The sequence below is a fragment of the Herpailurus yagouaroundi genome, unplaced genomic scaffold, assembly GCF_014898765.1.
Source record: "Herpailurus yagouaroundi ecotype Mexico unplaced genomic scaffold, PumYag 211, whole genome shotgun sequence".
In the NCBI taxonomy this organism is placed as follows: Eukaryota; Metazoa; Chordata; class Mammalia; order Carnivora; family Felidae; genus Herpailurus; species Herpailurus yagouaroundi.
The window spans coordinates 4,538,078-4,557,638 of NW_024412442.1; the positions used below are offsets into that span (position 1 = coordinate 4,538,078).

Here is a 19,561-nt window from a genome sequence, read left to right on the forward strand (position 1 = left end):
TAGCATAATATTCAATAAGTGAGATTATTTCAATAAATTTTGGAAGGCCGTACAATAGACCATCTTAAAACCAAAAGAGATACATGAGTATAATATTTAATAACATAAAAAGATTCATGGTATAATGAGGAGGAAAAAAAGTTATACATCTATATCTGTTTAAGTACAATAAAATCTTATTCTGTAAGTAATTTACTAGATGGGTAACAACATCTAACATTTATATTTGGATGGCAGAATGGTGAGGGATTTTTATTTTCTTGTTCTTGATCATCTCTATTTCTAAATGTTCTCGTGGACATGTCATGACTGACAGTTGTTTTGGCTTCTTTGGTTTTTATAAGATAAGCATAAGTTGGGGCGCCCGGGTGGCTCAGTTGTTGAAGTGATCGACTTTGGCTCAGGTCATGATCTCACGGTTCGTGGGTTCGAGCCCCATGTCGGGCTCTGTGCTGACAGCTCAGAGCCTGGAGCCCGCTTCCGATTCTGTGTGTCCCTCTCTCTCTGCTCCTCCCCTGCTCACACTCTGTCTCTGTCTCTGTCTCTCTCTCTCTCTCTCTCTCAAAAATAAATAAAAACATTTAGAAAAAATGTTTAAGGGGCACCTGGGTGGCTCAGTCAGTTAAGCATCTGACTTTGGCTCAGGTCATGATCTCACAGTTTGTGAGCTTGAGCCCTGCATTGGGCTCTGTGCTGACAGCTCAGAGCCCGGAGCCCGCTTCAGATTTTGTGTGTCCGTCTCTCTGCCCCTCCCCTGCTTGCATGTGTGTGCACGTGTGTGTGCTCTCTCTCTTAAAAATAAATAAACATTAAACATTTTTTAAAATTTTTTAAGATAATCTTAAGCCAAGATGGGATCACACAGAAATACAGAAATATCTCTGATATGGTCACTGACTAACCTGTTAATGTTCTTTTTTTTTTTTTTTTTAAGATTTTATTTTGAAGTAATCTCTACACCCAATGCAGGGCTCAAACTCACAACGCCTGAGATCAAGAGTCACAGGCTCCACCAACCAAGCCAGCCAAGTGCCCCTAATCTGCTAATGTTCTAAGCAGCAAGCAAAAGCCCACTTTCATTAATGCCATCCCCAAAATTGAATAAGAGAAAGCCCCGCGCTTGAAGGGAAAACAATTTGGAGATTTAGGGGTTCCATTCGGTTGTCACTTTGTTTAGTCTAATTTTGTTTTCTTTGGGCAGTAAATGAAAAAGCCTTTTTAAAAAAACAATAATTTGTCAGTCACAGTAGTAAGAACTGGCTGTGGCACCGAGAGGATCTTAATTTTACTACTCACTTTCCTTACCAGCAGTTTTGCGATAAACTTTTGTTGCAAAAAGACTTTTTTTTTTTAAATTTGAGAGAGAGAGAGAGAGAGAGAGAGAGAGATCAACTGCTAGAATGTGAGTGGGGGAGGAGCAGAGCAGGAGAGAGAGAGAGAGAGAGGGAGAGAGAGAGAGAGAGAGAGAGAGACAGACCAAGTGCTAGAATGTGAGTGGGGGAGGAGCAGAGCAGGGGAGAGAGAGAGAGAGAGAGAGAGAGAGAGAGAGAGAGAGAGAGAGAGAATCTCCAGTAGGCTCCATGCTCAGCACAAAGCCCTACCAGGGGACTCGATCCCACAACTGTGAGATCATAATCTGAACCAGAATCTTCAGACACTTAACCAACTGACCACCCAGGCACCCCGCAAAAAGACTTTAAAAAGCAATAAAGAAGGTCATTTCTTCCTTCTCATAGACTCACTCACTAATTTTTCTTTCCACTCTTCAGGAGCTTATGTGTCCTTAAATCATCTTATAACCTCTAGCTATTTTTTTGTAACCTAGTCTTTTGTAACTGGTTGATGGAACAACAACAACAACAATAAAAATAAAAATGAAGTTGTCAAATTCCAAACTGTAGGATAAATGAGTTTCAAAGGACCTGAAGATGTATCTTATTTTATGAAAAGGAAACTGAGGCTAAGAGAGAGGAGACCAATTGCTGGTAAGCATCTGCTTTCCTGGTTCATGTCTGCGTTTGTCAAAGCCCACATGGCTAATCAGTGCCTTCTTTGCTAGGCTGTTGCTACGACTATTTCCTTCAGGAAGAGGAAGTTAGTCATTACGAAATCATCTGCCGAATGCCAAGACCTTCTCAAACTTTTGAGAATGTCAAGCCTGAATTGTATTGTCAAGCTCACTTTTTATTCTACTAAAAATCGTATTTGTTTTTTGTTTGTTCAACATCACCAACTCATATGCAGCAGCCCTTGTCATTCAAGTAATTTATCTCAATTGATGCGAATCCAAGTAACTATCCCAGGGACACACTTTCCCCTAAAATACACTTAGAAAGCTTTTCCCAAGGATTTCTACCAGAACAACAACAACCAAATAAATGTTTCTAAGCATGGTCCTGAAATGAACATTCTGAATATAAATGAGCTTTCAGAGTCTCCTCTTGTTTCCTGTGGGAAAAGATTGCCACCCACAACACACAAATACACAGAAATAAGCAATTTTATTAGGAAATCCCAAAGAGTGGTTTTAAATCCCAGAGGCTCCCACTTGTGTCCTGGAAAATAGGATGAATAAAGATATGTAAAAGTCATCTATATTTCCCCACTGAATACCCACATTTGACCATTTTAAAAGACTCTGATCTTTTCCCACGGTAACGGTAGCCTTGGCTGGCATTAAATAAATGGCATTTACAAGAAGGGTTTATCCTTGCATTAATCCTCTTTGAAATACATGAATAGAGTGCCACCATAAAGGAGAATCCTATTAACAATTGATGTTTTGCATTTAGCAGCAATAAGAAGTCTTACATTAAATAAAGGCTGCTTTTACCCTCAGGCTCATAAAATTATAAGCTAAACATAGAGAATCATTTTCTAATGAAAGACATCTTAACCACTACGTATTTGTTCCATAACTGAGATGTAAGCTCTACACTCTACCAACAGCCACATCTCTATTTGGCCACATTCTTTGCTACTATTATTTATTGAGTATGCCACCACTGATTTTTAGATGACTAGCTAGAAAGCCACTGGTACTATTCACTTGAAATGCATTGTGGTACCAAAGTCCTCAGGACAATAGCGAAAGGAGAGCTATTACTTGTTTCTAAATGTTAGTGAATGACACGGAACACAGTGGAGGGACTGAGGTGGCCCTCTAGCTCCACTGAGAAGATAGTGGGATTGTTACGAAAGGATTTTTTTTTGAAGGTAAAATCATAACACTTGTACAGATATAAAATAAACACATGCAAATGAGTTTTAGTTAACTCATTATTAAATGGGAGAGAGAGACATATTTTAAAACCACTTCAAAGTTAAATTTAAAATAGGCATGTCTCTAAACCAGGAATATTGACATGAATTTCCAAATGGATGCAAAAGTGGCTTTTCCATGGAGAGGCTAGATTTGTCCCTCTACTGGACCAAATTCTTTACTATTCCATAGACTAAATTCTTTACTATTCTATAGACAGTAATCATTTAAATAGCTATCTAAAATTTGAGGAGTTGTAAAATAGCTCAAAAGCAATGAAAGGCACATAATCAGAATGAGAATCAGATAACTGGGTGAAGGTCGTGCAATAAAATGTATTATATTCATGAAGCACAAATTCTTCCCTGAAATCAAACAGAATGCATGGACCTTTTTTTTTTTTTTTTAATGTAAGTGCAAAATCAGTTCATCCAAGAGGATAAGACAATAAAAATCATGGGATGTTGAGCTGAAAATTCCACTGAGAGATAACTTATACCATTGTTTCTAACTATATCACAGCCACATTCAGTGATAGCAAGGCAATTAAATAGTCATGATCTCCATTCATATTAGATTTGCTTCTGATTGAAAGAAATTTGGAAGACTGGGTGAGAGAAGGTAAAAATACAACCCATTCTAATAAAAAGGATAGCATCAGGAAATTTGCATGGAGAAGATATGACATTACTCTCATGGTATTACTGAAATTATTATGGTTACTGCAATTCTGTTACAATTCTCTTTAAGAGACTTTCAATCCTACTACTTTAAAATTTTTTTAATGTTTATTTATTTTTGAGAGAGAGAGAGAGAGAGGGACAGAGCATGAGCAGGGCAGAGAGAGAGAGGGAGACACAGAATCTGAAGCTGGCTCCAGGCTCTGAGCTGTCAGCACAGAGCCTGATGCAGGGCTCAAACTCACAAACCGCAAGATCATGACCTGAGCCAAAGTTGGACACACTGAGCCACCCAGGCACCCCATCAATCCCACTACTTTATAGTCATGGCTGATAAAAGCTTGCAAAACACCATGGTGGATTTCACGTCGGAGGACCACATAACCTTGAATGCCATAAGGGGAAACTGAGCAGATTTGGTTCTTCGTTAGCTTTATATTTATAGTGCAACATTTTAGAAAATCCTTCCCAAAGAGGAGACAAGTCAATCTATTGCAGAGTAAACAAAGAATGCCTGAAATAAAAATTATCTTAAATAAATAAGGATGAAAGGAAACAGATGGTTGAGCAATATAAATTTCTCAACTGATTTTCTTGATCTTTTTATTAACTAGTAAACTAGCAATTATGAATGAATGAATGAATGAATGAATATGAGAGATATCCCTGTGTGTTAGCAGTTCACAATTTGAGGGGAGACACATGAAAAGAAATTAGCAGTAAGAGAGGAAACAAGACCAACACTCTACAGAGACATGCTGATCACTATCTATTCATTAATTACGGGGTCCTGACTTAATAGTTATCTGCAAGGGTCAGTCTAGGACCCAAGAGAGTCCACATTTCATTGGTGACACATTTTACACATACAAGAGTAGAAAAATAAGTAGGAAGGAGTGTTCAATAATCAGGAATCTGGAATATTCTGGAGACCTTCTGCGTATTGCTAGGGTTCCATAAAGGGAGCCTATTTTGATAGGAACATGCCCATCTAAACTTATTCAGGAAAACAAAGGAAATGGTCGTATTCACAGCAGGCACAGCCATGTGCACTACCCGGAATGGCTATGAAGGCTGCCTTCACAAAGCAACTTTGACTTCTTGCCCGGATGACTGCTTCCCTCTGGATGCCTGATGCCTTCTCGTGAAAACAGAGAAGCAAGCACCCATTTCCCAGCAAGATCTTCTCTGAGACGCACTTGCAGGGTATACTTTGGAAGAAGGTGAAGTTGTTGAGAAAGTCTCTAACGCCCCCCACACCCTGGTCCTCCGCGCACTTGAACCGTCCCCTGACTCCGACCCCCAGGCTGGTAAATATCCCCCCTGGGCTTCACATCCCTACGCAGAACGTTTCTTTGGGGTGAGAGACCTGTGTCCCTACTCGTGTTCAAATGTGTTATGTGACACGTACAGGCTCCGGCACTGCTTGCTTTCTCTCTCCCTTCTCTACGCTTCCCTTTGCCTTTGTCCCTATGTCCTTTTTTTCTGTCTTCTCCGTTTCTTCTTCTATTCTTTTGATAGCCAAAGTATAAACGTAGAAAGAGGATGAGTACTGAAGTACTAACACTTGGCATCACGTATCACTCCCCATTTCACAGATGTCCACCCTCACCTCACTCCTCTGAGCTTACTTCCTGTTTTGTGTGAACCGAAGGCGATGATACTGGTCCCAAAGAGTTCCTGTGAGAAGGACATCCTGATAGTACACCGGAGGCACTCACCAGCATGCATCACCTCAGTTAGTAAGTATCGCGAGAAAAGGTAAGTGCTATTTATTATCACCATCATCAATAAAATATCCCACACTTCCCGAGCCTTCTCCCTGGTCCCCTGTGAGACAGTCCTTTGAGCCCTCTCACTTCTCACAACCTTGCCTCATCTGGGATTGGTGATGATGTTAACAATGAAGAGGATACAGTGAAGAGGATAAATATGATGGTGCAGACGGAGATCGTGACATAGGGGGAAGAAGCAGGCAAACAGAAGATACATGAAGTTTAGTCAGTTCTCATTTTGGGCCAGATACCGCCCTGGGAGCTTCCCACACATCGCCACACTTCCCTCGCATGGCAGTTCTATGAGGCGGATGCTGTTATGACCACCACCCCCTAGCTTGAGGAAATGGAGGCCTGGCCACGTTCACAAGGGTAGTAAGCGGCAGGGCCAGACTCTGAACAGTCCTGCTCTTAATCGCCACAGCCCTCTGCTTGCCAAGGTGGCATGATGCTCTGAGACAAAGGCATGATAGAAGCCACTTCCTCTGGTTTCAGAGAGCAGGGCAGGTACACTCTTCTCTAGGGAGGAAGAGGGGAACAGAGATGTGCTCATTAGCCGAGACGCTTGGGGAACAGTTCAGTGCACAGCAGTGCAGGTGCCTGACTGACGCGTGGCTCCCACAACCATGCTGTCTAGTGTGGAAACCAAGGAAAGCACGAGAGCAGAGCACTCATGACTGGGACGGGCGCCCTTACAAGAAGAGACAGAAGGATCCCTCTCGCTATCATGTCAGAACACTGCAAGAATGCAAGCAGGGAGAGAGGACTCCCCAGGAACCCAATCAACCGGCATCTTGATCTTGCTGTTCCCAGTCTTTGGAACTGTGAGAGGGGCGCCTGGGGGACTCAGCTGGTGAAAGGTCCGACTTCAGCTCGGGTCATGATCTCGCGATTCGTGTGGGTTCGCACCCCGCTTCAGGCTCTGTGTTGACAGCCTGGAGCCTGGAGCCGGCTTCGGATTCTGTGTCTCCCTCTCTCTCTGCTCCTCCCCCACTCGTGCTCTGTCTCTCTCTCTCTCAAAAATAAACATCAAAGGGGCGCCTGGGTGGCGCAGTCGGTTAAGCATCCGACTTCAGCCAGGTCACGATCTCGCGGTCCGTGAGTTCGAGCCCCGCGTCGGGCTCTGGGCTGATGGCTCGGAGCCTGGAGCCTGTTTCCGATTCTGTGTCTCCCTCTCTCTCTGCCCCTCCCCCGTTCATGCTCTGTCTCTCTCTGTCCCAAAAATAAATTTAAAAAAATGTTAAAAAAAAAAATTAAAAAAAAAATAAATAAATAAACATCAAAAAACATTGAAAAAAAGAGAATTTATCTTTTATGTTTCATAAATTTCCCAACTTAGGGTATTTCATGTCATATCTTGATAAACCAGTTTTTAAGACTGGGTTACAAAATCAGAAAAGAGCTGTGCTTCCATTTTATTTTTTAGCTCTGTGAGTTTTAGAAGTTATTTACCACTTCTGCCCTCAGTTTCCCCACCCGTAAAATTAACATACGGAGAGTACCTAACCTTACAATGTTACGGTAGGGATTAAGTGAACTAACCTCTGTTGTCACCACTAACACGTTGGCTATGCTGTTTTTTAGTGCATGTATTACACAATGCAGTTTGGGAGCTGGGTTTGAAGAAGGGGGACAAGAAGAGGAAGCAGATCTACCATTGACCAAGTACTGAGTGTGTACGAGGCTCTGTGCTGAGCAGTATCACCCAGGCTGTCTTTTATGCCTCACTGGAACCCTACTGCAGACAGTAAAATAATGCAGATAAGGAAACCAAAGTTCAGAGAAAACAAACAGCTTCCCAAAGATCGGCACAACTAGAAATTGGCAGATCTGAATCCAGCCCGTTTTCTTAGCAAGAATGCTACTTTGACTCACCTAAAAATGAGTGGCATCTTAGAGTATAGAGTGGCTTTAGGCTCCGTCTTAAAAAAGCTTCCATGACAAGATCAAAGATATTCATGAAATCTTTTAGGAACTGACCAGCCCACCTCACCTATAACAGGTACACAGATAGAAATTGAACCAGTGGTCCGTGAAAGTGGGGTCAAGGGTCTGTGATGCTCTCTTGAGTTTCTCTCATCCAGTGGCGGGCAGGAAGCAACTTCTGCTAACTGATCGCTTAATTTTCAGGAATACTGTAAGCTGGTTGTTATTTAGCTATTACTAAAATTTTAATTATATAAGCTTACAAATTAATTTCATTGAAACTGAAGGTAAAAAAATACTCAAAACTGTTCACTTCACAATTAGGTGACTACATTGTACTATTATCTATGCTTTTGTGGTTAATTACTTCTAACTGTATCCGTAGGTAGAAATACTATAAAACAGTGTGCCACTGTGACCTCTTCGTAACTGCATGTTGTCAATGATGTTACCTTGGAGCTTGACATCAGCCTTGGAGATGGTATTTACAGTGTGGAAATCATCAAATGAAGTAACTCAAAGCTTGATTTATCATTGTGTTTATTGTTTACGTCTAACAAAGTGATGGAAAAGAAGTTAATAATGCAGGTTAGAGTCAAAATGTGTCTGTAGCTGTTATATTGTGAATAGGACAAAAATTGATGATTTAGTCTTATAGTGTTCAAAAATTACATTCTGATAGTATTTAGCAAAGTCACTCGCTTCATTGACAAATGAGTGAAGATCTGACATACATCCCTGTTTTATTTCCATCTTACGTGTTAATGTGAATGAAAATATGAATCAACATTCATGTCGGAACTACACTCATTCATCAGTTGCAATCATAGTTTGGCTATGGATACAGGAGTCTGGCAAAAATCAATGAAAGTTTCTGGAAGAATCAATTGCTGATACAGAATTCATAACCAAAGTATTGTATATTTTATTATTATTTATAAACGGAATGCTCTACGTTACATGAGTAAAATTGGTGACGAGCTTACCTACACGTACGTTGTTTTGCAGACCCTGTGCTCAGCTCATCTTCACGGGGGAGGAGTTTTTCTATGAATCTGACTATTGCCCTTGGGTGCCTATCTTTCAAAAGAGTTAGAGATTGTATGCATAAATATCCATTCTGCCTTCTGACGCTGTTTTTCCATAATCCTGAGAGGCAAGGCAGAGACACGCCAAAAACCCAGGCGTCTCTGTTTCATTTGGCTGCCTTCTCTCTTTTTAGAACCATTTCGCTGTACTGAGACAGTGGGAAGAGTGAGCCTCACAGCGGCTGCAGCTGGTGCTAGAGTTGCCTCAGACCCTTGCCATTCAAGCAGGGAGATCTGAGACTCAGGGGTGCGAATCCCAGTGATTCCCTCCCCTCAAAACTGCACTGGTAAGAGATCCTAAGCCTGCCCTTGGTGCAGGCAGATTATGTCTCTGTGCAATGGAGTTCTGCATTGTGTTTGGGGCCAAGGCCACAGCATAATGAAAACTGCCTTCTTGACCATTATTTTACTCTGGCAATATATATTCCCTTTGGAAACTGGGGATACCTTAACTGGATTTTCTTTTTCCCCAAATAGCATCTTAATCTCATCTTCTTGCACCTTATATTTATAATTATATATCTGACAGTTCTCACAAATTACAGAAACAACCTGTCTCTCTGATTACACCTGCACCCATCTCCCTTCCCTGCACTGGAGTCTTCAGCAACACTTGAGCTAGAAGACAAAGTCCAACGGGCTCCAGGATCTATATGATCATAATATGGCTCCTTGAGGCCCCAGGGATGATAGGTAAAGCAGCATGAAACAAGGCAGAGATGGAAAAAAAAAAAAAAACCTGCTCAAATTTCTATTAGTTCTGTAATTTGTGAAACAAAGTCATCGTGCTAATTGTTCTGCAACAAGGTGAAAACTCTGTCTTTATCATGACAGAAAATCACATAAAGGGAAAGTGAAGCCTGCTGGCTGGGAAAAGGGTTCACAGCGGTCAGTGGTCCTCAGCACTCCCTCGTGAGGAAGAATAACTGCGTCCCTCACGGCCCATGACGTGGCACTGCCACAAAAGCCACACACAGGGTTTGGAGCATGGAGCACGGTGGCCAGGAGCTGCTTTTGAATGTGCACGTTTCTTCCCCATGGATGAGTAGATGCAAGGAATCTAGAAAAACAGATTTCCAGAAAATTCCATGACCGTTTCCAGAAACATATGCCCCTCTCACTCTGGCTTTCATTTGTCCACTTTTGATGAGCAACTTTTCTGAGCAATGTTTTATTTTCCTTTTAGGCCTACTATCACAAAAGCTACTGCAAACATGATTACAAATGCCAACTAAGTCTCATTAGGGTAAAAATCAGAAAAGGATGTAGAATGTGGCAGAATAGGGAACCTGTCTGTCTAAACGCGGCATCTGCTACTCAAACCAAGCAACTGTTGTCCGTAGAAATACAGGACTGGTGTCGCCAGAGCTTGGGTTATTTTACAGAAGCCAGAAACATGGGTTTTATTAGAAATATCTGAATTTCGGGGTGCCTGGGTGGCTCAGTTGGTTAGACATCCAACTCTTGATTTTGACTCAGGTCATGATCGCAGCGTCATGGGATCAAACCCTGCATTGGGCTCTGCACTGGGCAGGGAGCCTGCTTAGGATGTTTTCTCCCTCTCTCTGCCCCTCCCCAACTCGTGCTCTGTCTCTCTCTGTCTCTCTCTTAAAAAACAATCTGAATTTTAAGGATGAGAATTACCAATAACTTAAAAATAATGATGACTTTGTAGACTGGAAACCTGTAGACTACCTGGGGGCCAATTTTGAGACATCCGTTTGCAACTAGTAACTGGAATCCATGAGGCAATTAAAAGGACATGAAACATCTCATTTTACTACAAAAACTAGACACAAATGAGCTCTACGGACATACGGTGCTATGATTTAGCGCTGACCAAACGGAGGGAGAGAACTCTTCACTACATAGAATCTGACCTTTCCCACTTCCAAGGCAAATGATGCGAGTGATTTTGCTGTTCCAAAGTGCCTGATGGCCTGATTACCATAGCTCAAGTCAGGCCAAGTAGTGATTCAATTACCTGATAATGAATGATGAGCTGGACCTTCGGATAGATTTCATGCTCTCCACTGACATTTTAATTACAAATTCCACAAATTGATCTATTGATACATCAGATAAAGGCATTCACACTTACCGCAAAAACAAAGAGTTCTGTAAATTTGTCATGTGGTATTTCAGGAGGCTGGTTTTTGTAAGTGCCTTTCATCAAGAAATGGATTTTTATGATGAAGTCCTCAGGCAAAGGCCTTATCCATTTGACCACTAACATCTAAGAAATGTTCCCCTTATCTTGTTTATCTACAACCAATTGCTTAATGACAATTAAAAAATAAGATTGAAATTTGCTTACTTCTTGAATAAAGCAAATCTTTGCATTTAGTACAAATAAACAAACCTAAACCAATAAACACAGCTCTTTCTGATAAATTTATGAGCCAGTTTCCTAAAGCAACAGAGTTGCCATTTCTGTAGACTCAGTGAGGCTCTTTATAATGTTCTCATTCAATCAGAATAAGAAGCACAAATGAAATACAATGCTTCTGGTACCTTGAGGAGGGCTTAGTCAACACCAATGGCAAACAGATTCACATGTTACCAGTGACTCCATCTCTGAGATAAAGCTATAAACGTTTGACTAACTTCCAATGCAATATTTATGACGGTTCCCCCTAGAAGTAATTGCAATCTCCATAAATGCCTGCAATAAGAAAATATAGTTTGGGAAACATAGGTTTTTTAATGGTTCAGCAGAAGGTTAGAGTCAGAGTACTCATGAAGGAGAGGAAGTCAGGTCACCCCAATCCTTTCTCTGCCTAGCAGTCATCTGCAAAGCTTAAAGATTCAGGCTGCTGTTCAGGAGCCTGGGTGGCTCAGTCGGCTAAGCGTCCGCCTTCAACTGAGGTCATGATCTCGCGGTTCATGGGTTTAAGCCCCACGTCAGGCTCTGTGCTGACAGCTCAGAGCCTGGAGCCTGCTTCAGATTCTGTCTCTGTCTCTCTCTGCCCCTTCCATGCTCATTTTCTCTATTTCTCTCTCTCTCTCTCTCAAAAATAAATAAAAATCAAAAAATTTTTTTTAAAAATTCAGGCTGCGGTAAACACAGAAATATCTTTCTTGGTGAGCGAGTTTTCCTGTTGATCTTCTGCTTCTTAATGTCTCTGAAATCCAGCCATTATATGTGAACTGGACCAAGATCACCATAAATACTGGAAACATTATGTATATAATTATATAAATACTGGCTGGGTGAGACTATTTTCTGAGGCATGTATTTACGACACTGATTAAACAGAATACAAAATGTCACTGGCATTGATGTTTATTGTATTTCTTGAATTCAGCGTTTACTTTCCTTGGGGTTATAACAATGGATGTGTTACCAAAGATGTCAGGGGGGAAAGATGTGGGTAAAATTTAATAAGAAACGAGAGCAGTGGTTGGCTAATCCTGAGTTCATAAATAAGATACTTTCCCCCAAATGGAAAATGTCATTTCCCTGGGTATTTTTCAATAACTGAGGCTAGCTGGGGCTACCTTGCCAATGCACATTCTTAAAAAGTAAGAGGTAAGTGAATTAGAAAAGTTTTTGGGACTTCATGCTATCAAATTATAAGTTCAATGCATTTTTTTTTCACTGAAGTGACTAGTTGTTACACACAGTTCATTTAAATCGAGCGGCAGGTTAAACAGTACCCATGTGACACTAAAATAGATTGACTGAAAGGGAAAAGTAAAATCAAGCAGATTGGGTTCACACACATTCGACTGACAGATAGAACTTTCACCGTTCTGACCTTTCCCCGCGACAGTCTCTAAACTCCATAAAACCCGAAGACTTGTGTGTAGAGACAAGTGAGTGCTTCGGAGGAGAAGATGTGACTTTTTCCTCTACGACTTTCCCAGAATTGAATGCACCGTTAAGAGCACAAGATTCAGCCTCTCCATCCCCGCCCTTTTGGAGAAGGATGTGATACATCCTTGCAACGGGCTCCTGCATACTGAGCAGACAGCCTGGCCCGCCCCCAGGCAGTGCTGAGAAACAGACCGTCTGGTCTGGGGACCCTCCCTGAACGAGAGCCCTGCTCCTGCCTGATAACACCTCCGCCCCTGTTCCCACGCTGCCTGGTCACTAGGGTGACTTGTGACTTGCAGCCACACCACGTTCAGGCCAGTATTTCTCGAGAGGATTCAAGATCCAAAACCCTTCTCAACCCAACGGAGACCAAAGCTTTAAGTGAGCGCTTTCACTGCCTGCTTGTGATAGTCTACTAACCACCGGAATCTATTAAGTTAAAGTCTGCTAATGACTTAACCTTCCACGGGACGGTTACACTTCAGAGCACGAGTCTGACACAGGGGAGGTCCAGGGATGCCTCTGTATTCGCTGCCAGGCTGAGAGAGAGAAAAGGTTTGCGGTCTGGATCGCCCGAATGCTCTCGAGTCTGGGACGGCACGCCGTTGTTAACACACTGATTCAGATTGCGGCTACCAAGGTCACCGAGGGAGGAAGAACCACGTGTGCAGCTCTTCAAACACCCAGGTTGCGGGGACTCTGACTCGCTGTGGTCGAGGCAGTGGTCGAAAACTCACGATTCGCTCTTAAAGCCACACGGACACTGAGGCACGGAGTTCAGTGCCACTTGGAACTGGATTCTGGACACCCCATCGTTATGGAGATCTGTTCTGGCATTACATCTCTCTCTCCTCGATGGTGAGAGTAGAACACGCAGTGTCAAAGTTTTCTTGGACACCGAGACGGATAAGCAGAGATTTTCAGAACCAGCGTGGGGTTCCGTCAGGGTTTAGATCCCGGATTTTCCGTTTCTTGGAATACTCCGCATTGATGAAGAGCAGCAGAAGCCAAAGATGAGTGCACTCCGACACCAAAATGAGTAAGCAGGACTCACAAAAAGCATCCCCGGCCACGCCGTCGATATGGTAAAAGCAAGTTCCCTGTGGACACCTGAAAGGGTCCATGTCTCTTTCAGGCAGCACATCCTGGGTGGGCTTCCCGTGCAAGGGTGACTGTAAGAGAGACCCTCACCGCTGGCCGACTACAGGTGCCTCCTGGACAGCGCCACACGCCTTAACGGGAGCACTTCTGCCCCTGCGTTCCCAGGCTGCAGACGGACTGTGCTTGGAGAGGACCATGTCAGGCCTAATTAAGTCTGCTTTCCATAGCCAAGGTCAACTCAGCACTGCACGAGAGTCACGGGAAATCCTAAGATTTCTCTAAATAACTGGACAGACCCATCCTGTCTCACTCACTCAAAAGCCAACTTGGAGTCTAATAAATTAAATCAGTAATATTTAGATGCATGCGTGTGGGCCACGTTCTGAGTCAGTCTGGCTCCCTAAATCCGGCCACCAGGACACCGAATGTTTTTAGAGCCCCTCCTCATTACGAAGGCAATGGAATGTGATTTCCCGTGAGGTTTCGAAATGATAATTTTTTTGCTCTGATTTGGAGGATAGTAGAGTCTGGCCAGTTACAACCATTTTATTTAACGTTCAACAAGAGGTTAAGAGTGAGGACTTTGGTATTTTGGTGCTGAAGTTCATATTTCATAAATACGACTCACTTCAAAATTATCTGTCCCTACAAAATGCCTTTGGCTCACAGCTCAGTGGGTTGAACATTCCTATCTCTGAGCCATGGGATAATGGCAAAGACACTTCATCTCTCACCTTGGGCTTCTCAGCTGGAAAATGATAAGGCTGAACTTACCCTCAAAATCCAGGGAGTGGTGAGAAATAGCTACTGCCCCTCATACATCTTGTGTTCAAAGATATGAATGCACTGTGAGCTGAAGCGATGCGCTTTCCCCCACTAGAGAAAGAGCCACAGAATAGTTAATGAGAATAGATACAATTCACTGGGTAACACATTTGAGGAAAAAAGTTTAAAGTGACAAGCAGGGATTTCTCTTGACCCATCCAACTGTACTGCACTTTTCTCTGTCAGAGGTTTTTACGAAGTAATTACAGCTAATGACTCGCTGTCATCACGAGAATTTGGGAGAAGTCTACACCCGACCCTTCCAGTACTACCATTACTTGGGCACGAAAGAAACAATAATATCCTTTGATTGCCTATTATATGCCGGGCATTTTGGCATGTCTGTGTGTCTCATTTAATACAATAACCCTAAGGCACAGGCGTAATTACTTCCACTTAGCAACGGGGAAACTGACATTCAGAGAAGTTAAGTAGCTACGTGAAGGTGGCACAGGCAGAAAAGGATAGAATCGGACTTGAACTCAAGCTCTGTTTGATGCCAAGATGGTTTTTCACATCCCATACTTTCCCAACATCCAGAAAATCCCAGTGTTCATGGGGAGCCGAAAGGGCATGCAAAGTCCTAGCTCCTCCCTCTCCTCCCAAACTCCCTTCATTTTTCTGCACTCTGAGCCCTTTGGCTCTGGTTGCTGGAAAACACAGCCTTGAAGAATTTCAAGGTGACCAATGCGGCTCGGAGATTAGACCTTCCCGATGCTGATTATACTGACAAGTCTCTCCAGCACGAGGCGTTGCCCTCTTTTTCCCTGGCCTGGCTCTGTGTCCTATGTGGGCTGCTCCCCGGCCCTCTGGCTTCTTCTGGGTTCACCTAATAGGGGACACTGGCAAGGATCAGAAAGCCGAAGGGGAGACAAGTCAGGGTGGGGTCATCACCGTCACCCCCCTCGCACATCCTGCCCACCTGCCGTCTGGCACCAGGCGGTTCTGCTTGTTTCCTTTCCTGTCTCCTGGGGCCCAGAGGTTGCCTGCCTCATGGCGCTTTGTCATCCCTCAGACTCTGCTCACATCTCTGTATCTAGCTCTTCAATAAACAGGGGCGTGAACCTTCTGGTGAGCCGTCTGCTTCCTGCCCAGCCCCCGACTGGCACATGTAATTACAGCGAGTTACGATGAACTGCCATCGTCACGCTTCCCAGGACTCTCAATGTACCCCCAGAATCTGAAACACAAATATGTATAACTCGTGTTTTTACAGCCTAATGGCCCAAAATTCATTGCCCAAGCCCCACAGGCTAGTTCCTCAGTCTTGCCTCGGGATTGTTTCTCCCAGAGAATAATATCCTAGTCCTTAATATAGTCTCTTCCTCTGTCTCTGTACACAGAGACTAGCACTATTTTCTGTCTTAGAATCCTAGACATTCCACATCTCACTCAATCACAAGAGATATGCCTGCCTTTCCACTTCCTAAGAAAAAGTCTGGAAAAAAGAGTCCAACCCACGTAGGTTAAAAAAAAAAAGTACAGTATAAATAATAAATTTAAACCAAAGAAAAAAACATGTGACATATATTGTCTTCTAAACTTTTGCGTTAGATTGCTTGGTAAGTTATAAATGTTTACACACGTTGCCATCAATATGTCCTTGAGATCTAAATCTTTTTCCTTTGCCAGGTTTGCTACTTTTTTGCAGTCTTCATGGTCTCTTTGAAATTGGTTTCAGATACATTGTGTTTGGCGTAGGGCACTTTGATTCCAAGTCAATTTAGTTTGTTCCTGTGGACCAGGGAGTCTGGGGAGGGGGGAGAAGCAAGAGAGGCTGTGGCTGAGGGCAGGAGAGGCCACATCAATAATTATTATAAAATGTATCTCTGAAAAGGAGAGGTCATTTTAGAAATGGCTGACTTCTCAGAGGTGGATAAATGCTCCCGAGATGTGGCTCCTGAATGCTTGGCTCACTGTCTTGATGGGGAGAAAAGGCCCTAAACCATTGTGGGGCCACTACGGACAGCAGCAAAGCCTGGGACAGTGACGGTGGCTCTAAAACTGTGTAGTGACCGTTGTCACCAGCCACAATCCTTTCCCCAGTTCCCAGATGTGACCATTGTGTAACACTTGCTTTTACTTTCTACTAGTTTGGATGATCCTTGTAATAATACATCTAGAGGTTGACTGCAACATGTGCAAACAGTTATAGCTTATTAGGCAATTCACTGTAAAAGTTTAAAATCCAGGATGTATCAAGTGCTTAACCCAATGGTTTCCTTGATTTCTATTTATTTACACTGTGCTTTCTGCCCGCTGTGGATCAGACTACTTCTTCCCAGCAGACAAGACACATTCCTGCTATGCAGGGTCCTGGATGGGGCTTCAGGATGACTGAGGACCTCTCAGGGTTTAGGTTAGGGGGTTCCCAAAGTATCATCAGAACCACCTGATCAGAATTCCAGATACAAGACCCAAGGCTCTACCCTGAAGCTTCTGGTTCGGGTTCTAATAAGGCTCTGAAAATCGCATTTATTTCGCCCCAAATGAGAATCGTTTACCAGTGCAAAGGTTTTTACCAGTTCGAATATCTCGAGAATCTATGAGCCTCCAACTGGCAGGCCAGAAAAACACTGCTTTTTAGAACCATCTCAACAGATGCAACCACTGAATGGACTTTCACAACTGCACAGAGCATACTTGCCACCTACCTAAGGCTTTAATAAAAGAAAGGATGGATATGGGAGGAGCAAGAGGGTACAGACAAATAGCAGGGCCCCCAGATCCTTCTAGGCACAGCTCTGATAAAGGCCTGTTCACTGGAGGTAGGTCTTTGTTACAGAGAACAGATTGCGCATATTTCCAAAAGGTTCCTTTCTCCTCCTCGCTGACAAAGACACAGTCATTTTCCTTGGCTGTGTGCTTGGTGAGATTCCTGGAGGTAAGGGCCCTGAATGTACAGTCCCCCTCCTAAAACTGTGCTCTCAGGACTTTCTCATTCCCAAAGTGGTCCACACTGAGCCTCCAGCATCATCAAAGTTACCATGTAAGTGTTTCTACGGTTTCTGCCCCAGCTAAGCTGATGTCAGTTGTCTTTCTCAGTATTCACTTGTCCCCAGGTTTTGAAGTGGCCATTTGTCCCATGAGTTCAATTCTTGAACAGGTTCCAGAAAAGTTGTTGATCTTCTGTGCATTCAGCGTTTTTCCTGTTGGAACAACGGGAAAATGACTTCCAAGCTGTCACATGCCAGAGTTGAAACTTCAAGTACAACAATGTTTTTACAAAGAATTCCAGGGGCGCCTGGGTGGCTCAGTCAGTTAAGCGTCCGACTTCAGCTCTGATCATGATCTCACAGTTCATGGGTTTGAGCCCCGCGTCAGGCTGTGCTGACTGCTCGGAGCCTGGAACCTGCTTCGGATTCTGTGTGTCCCTTTGTCTGCCCCTCCCCCGCTCGCACTGTGTCACTCTCTCTCAAAAAATAAACATTAAAGAAATTCATAAAGAAGTTCTGAGTCCTTGTTGGGGTATAAGTGAGAGGAAGTAATGACAAACTATGACACGAGAAATGACCTGAAATATCTTTCATATTGTAGATAATATGTACGGAACTTTGCTGTTTTCCTGTGGGTGCAAAAGCAAGTTAATGAAAAAAATCAATGGGATAGACAAGCTTAATTAATTAATTAATTAAATTGTTTTCTTAATTTAAAAAGTAAAGTATTTTTCTTACTTAAAAAAGTAAAAAAAAAATCAAGTCCATTTTAGAACATTTTTGTAAAAATGAACATTTTATTTGAGAGGCAAAAATTGTTAATTTGTTACATACAAATATTCAGGTTCTGTCATTTTGTAGAACAACCTGATGTTTCATCAACAGAGTGATTGTGGTCTCAGCCAGTCTTATTCTTTACAGTAAGCTCCTTCTGTTTTTTCTTCAAAGGTTTATTTATACGTTTTGAAAGAGTGTTCGGGAAGAGCAGAGACAGAGCGAGAATCTCAAGCAGGCTCAGGCGCTGTCAGCACCGAGCCCCGAGCAGGGTTCGAACTCCTGAACCTGAGATCATGACCTGAGCCGCAGCCAAGGTTTGGACGCTTAATGGACTGAGCCCCACAGGCGCACCCGTAGGAACCTCCTGATGAACGGTACTGCTCATCCGTAAAGGATAAATGAGTGGCCCAGAGGAAAGTCTCCCAGGCAGCTTTGGAAGTAAGTACGCACCAGAAAGCACATTATCTTACTCACTTTTGCTGCTAGACACTGGTTATTCCATTCAGCTGACCCATATCACCTGAATTAAGAGCATGAGATTCTGAAAACTGCATTCAGTGTGTGTGCTATGGAAGTCTGAAAAAAATAACGCTATGAATTGTAACAGGGTTCTTTTATTTTTTCCTTTGAATAAGGGTGATGATACGTTCTCTAGCCCTCCTCTAATCTTTGAAAATAGGTTACCACAATGCATTTGGGAATGCACAGGTGCATACAAACACACACCAATGATATTTATTTAGAATCACAAAGGATTTTATACTGCTAGTTTTCACAGGCCTCACAATAAAGATATGTTATTTCTAAATTTTCTGGCACGACGATATGCCAAGCAAGGAATGATTTAATCAGGCCTTTGGAAATCATTCAGTTTTACATATGTGTGATCAGGGAATACAGATTAATTGGAAAAGAAAATGCAGCGTCACCAAAAGGAATATTGATCTTACCAGATGGCTGGAAGGTGGCTGCTGTAGTAATCTATTGGAAATATCCTAGCTGGCCCTTTAAAATTTATTTTTCACTATAATTTAAAGAATTTGAAAGCCATATTCTTTCTGCAAGTTACAAAACTATTGTCTCACTTCAAAAATGTATCCTTTTCCCACTCCAGCACAAATTACTTATCGCTAGAGGTCTTCATAAGGGTGTGGGAAGTATGTTTACTCTAACACTGTCAGGAGGAAAACCTTTCCCTTCTTCCCTTCTGGGTTTTTTGGCTGGGCTTTTAATTATTAATTAAATTGACGGGAAACATAAACAGGAGTAAAACAAATTGAACGTTGTGTATGGGACTCAAGGAATGAACGAAAGAGACAGGCTTCATACCTTTTAGACAAAGAACAGTATATTTGTGAAGAATCGAAAAGA

The 19,561-nt window shown here is 42.7% G+C and overlaps 1 long non-coding RNA gene across 2 annotated transcripts in view; it reads right to left on the bottom strand.

Moving 5' to 3' along the window:
- Positions 1-8,166: 8,166 nt before the first annotated feature.
- LOC121016552 (uncharacterized) overlaps positions 8,167-19,561 on the bottom strand; it is a 130,249-nt gene continuing 118,854 nt past the window's right edge. For both annotated transcript variants that reach the window (XR_005784348.1, XR_005784347.1), the window contains exons 4-8: positions 17,464-17,626; positions 15,209-15,306; positions 14,427-14,528; positions 10,833-10,996; positions 8,167-9,791 (exon numbers count right to left, since the gene is read on the bottom strand). This is a non-coding gene — a long non-coding RNA (uncharacterized LOC121016552). The remainder of the gene's footprint in view (positions 9,792-10,832; positions 10,997-14,426; positions 14,529-15,208; positions 15,307-17,463; positions 17,627-19,561) is intronic.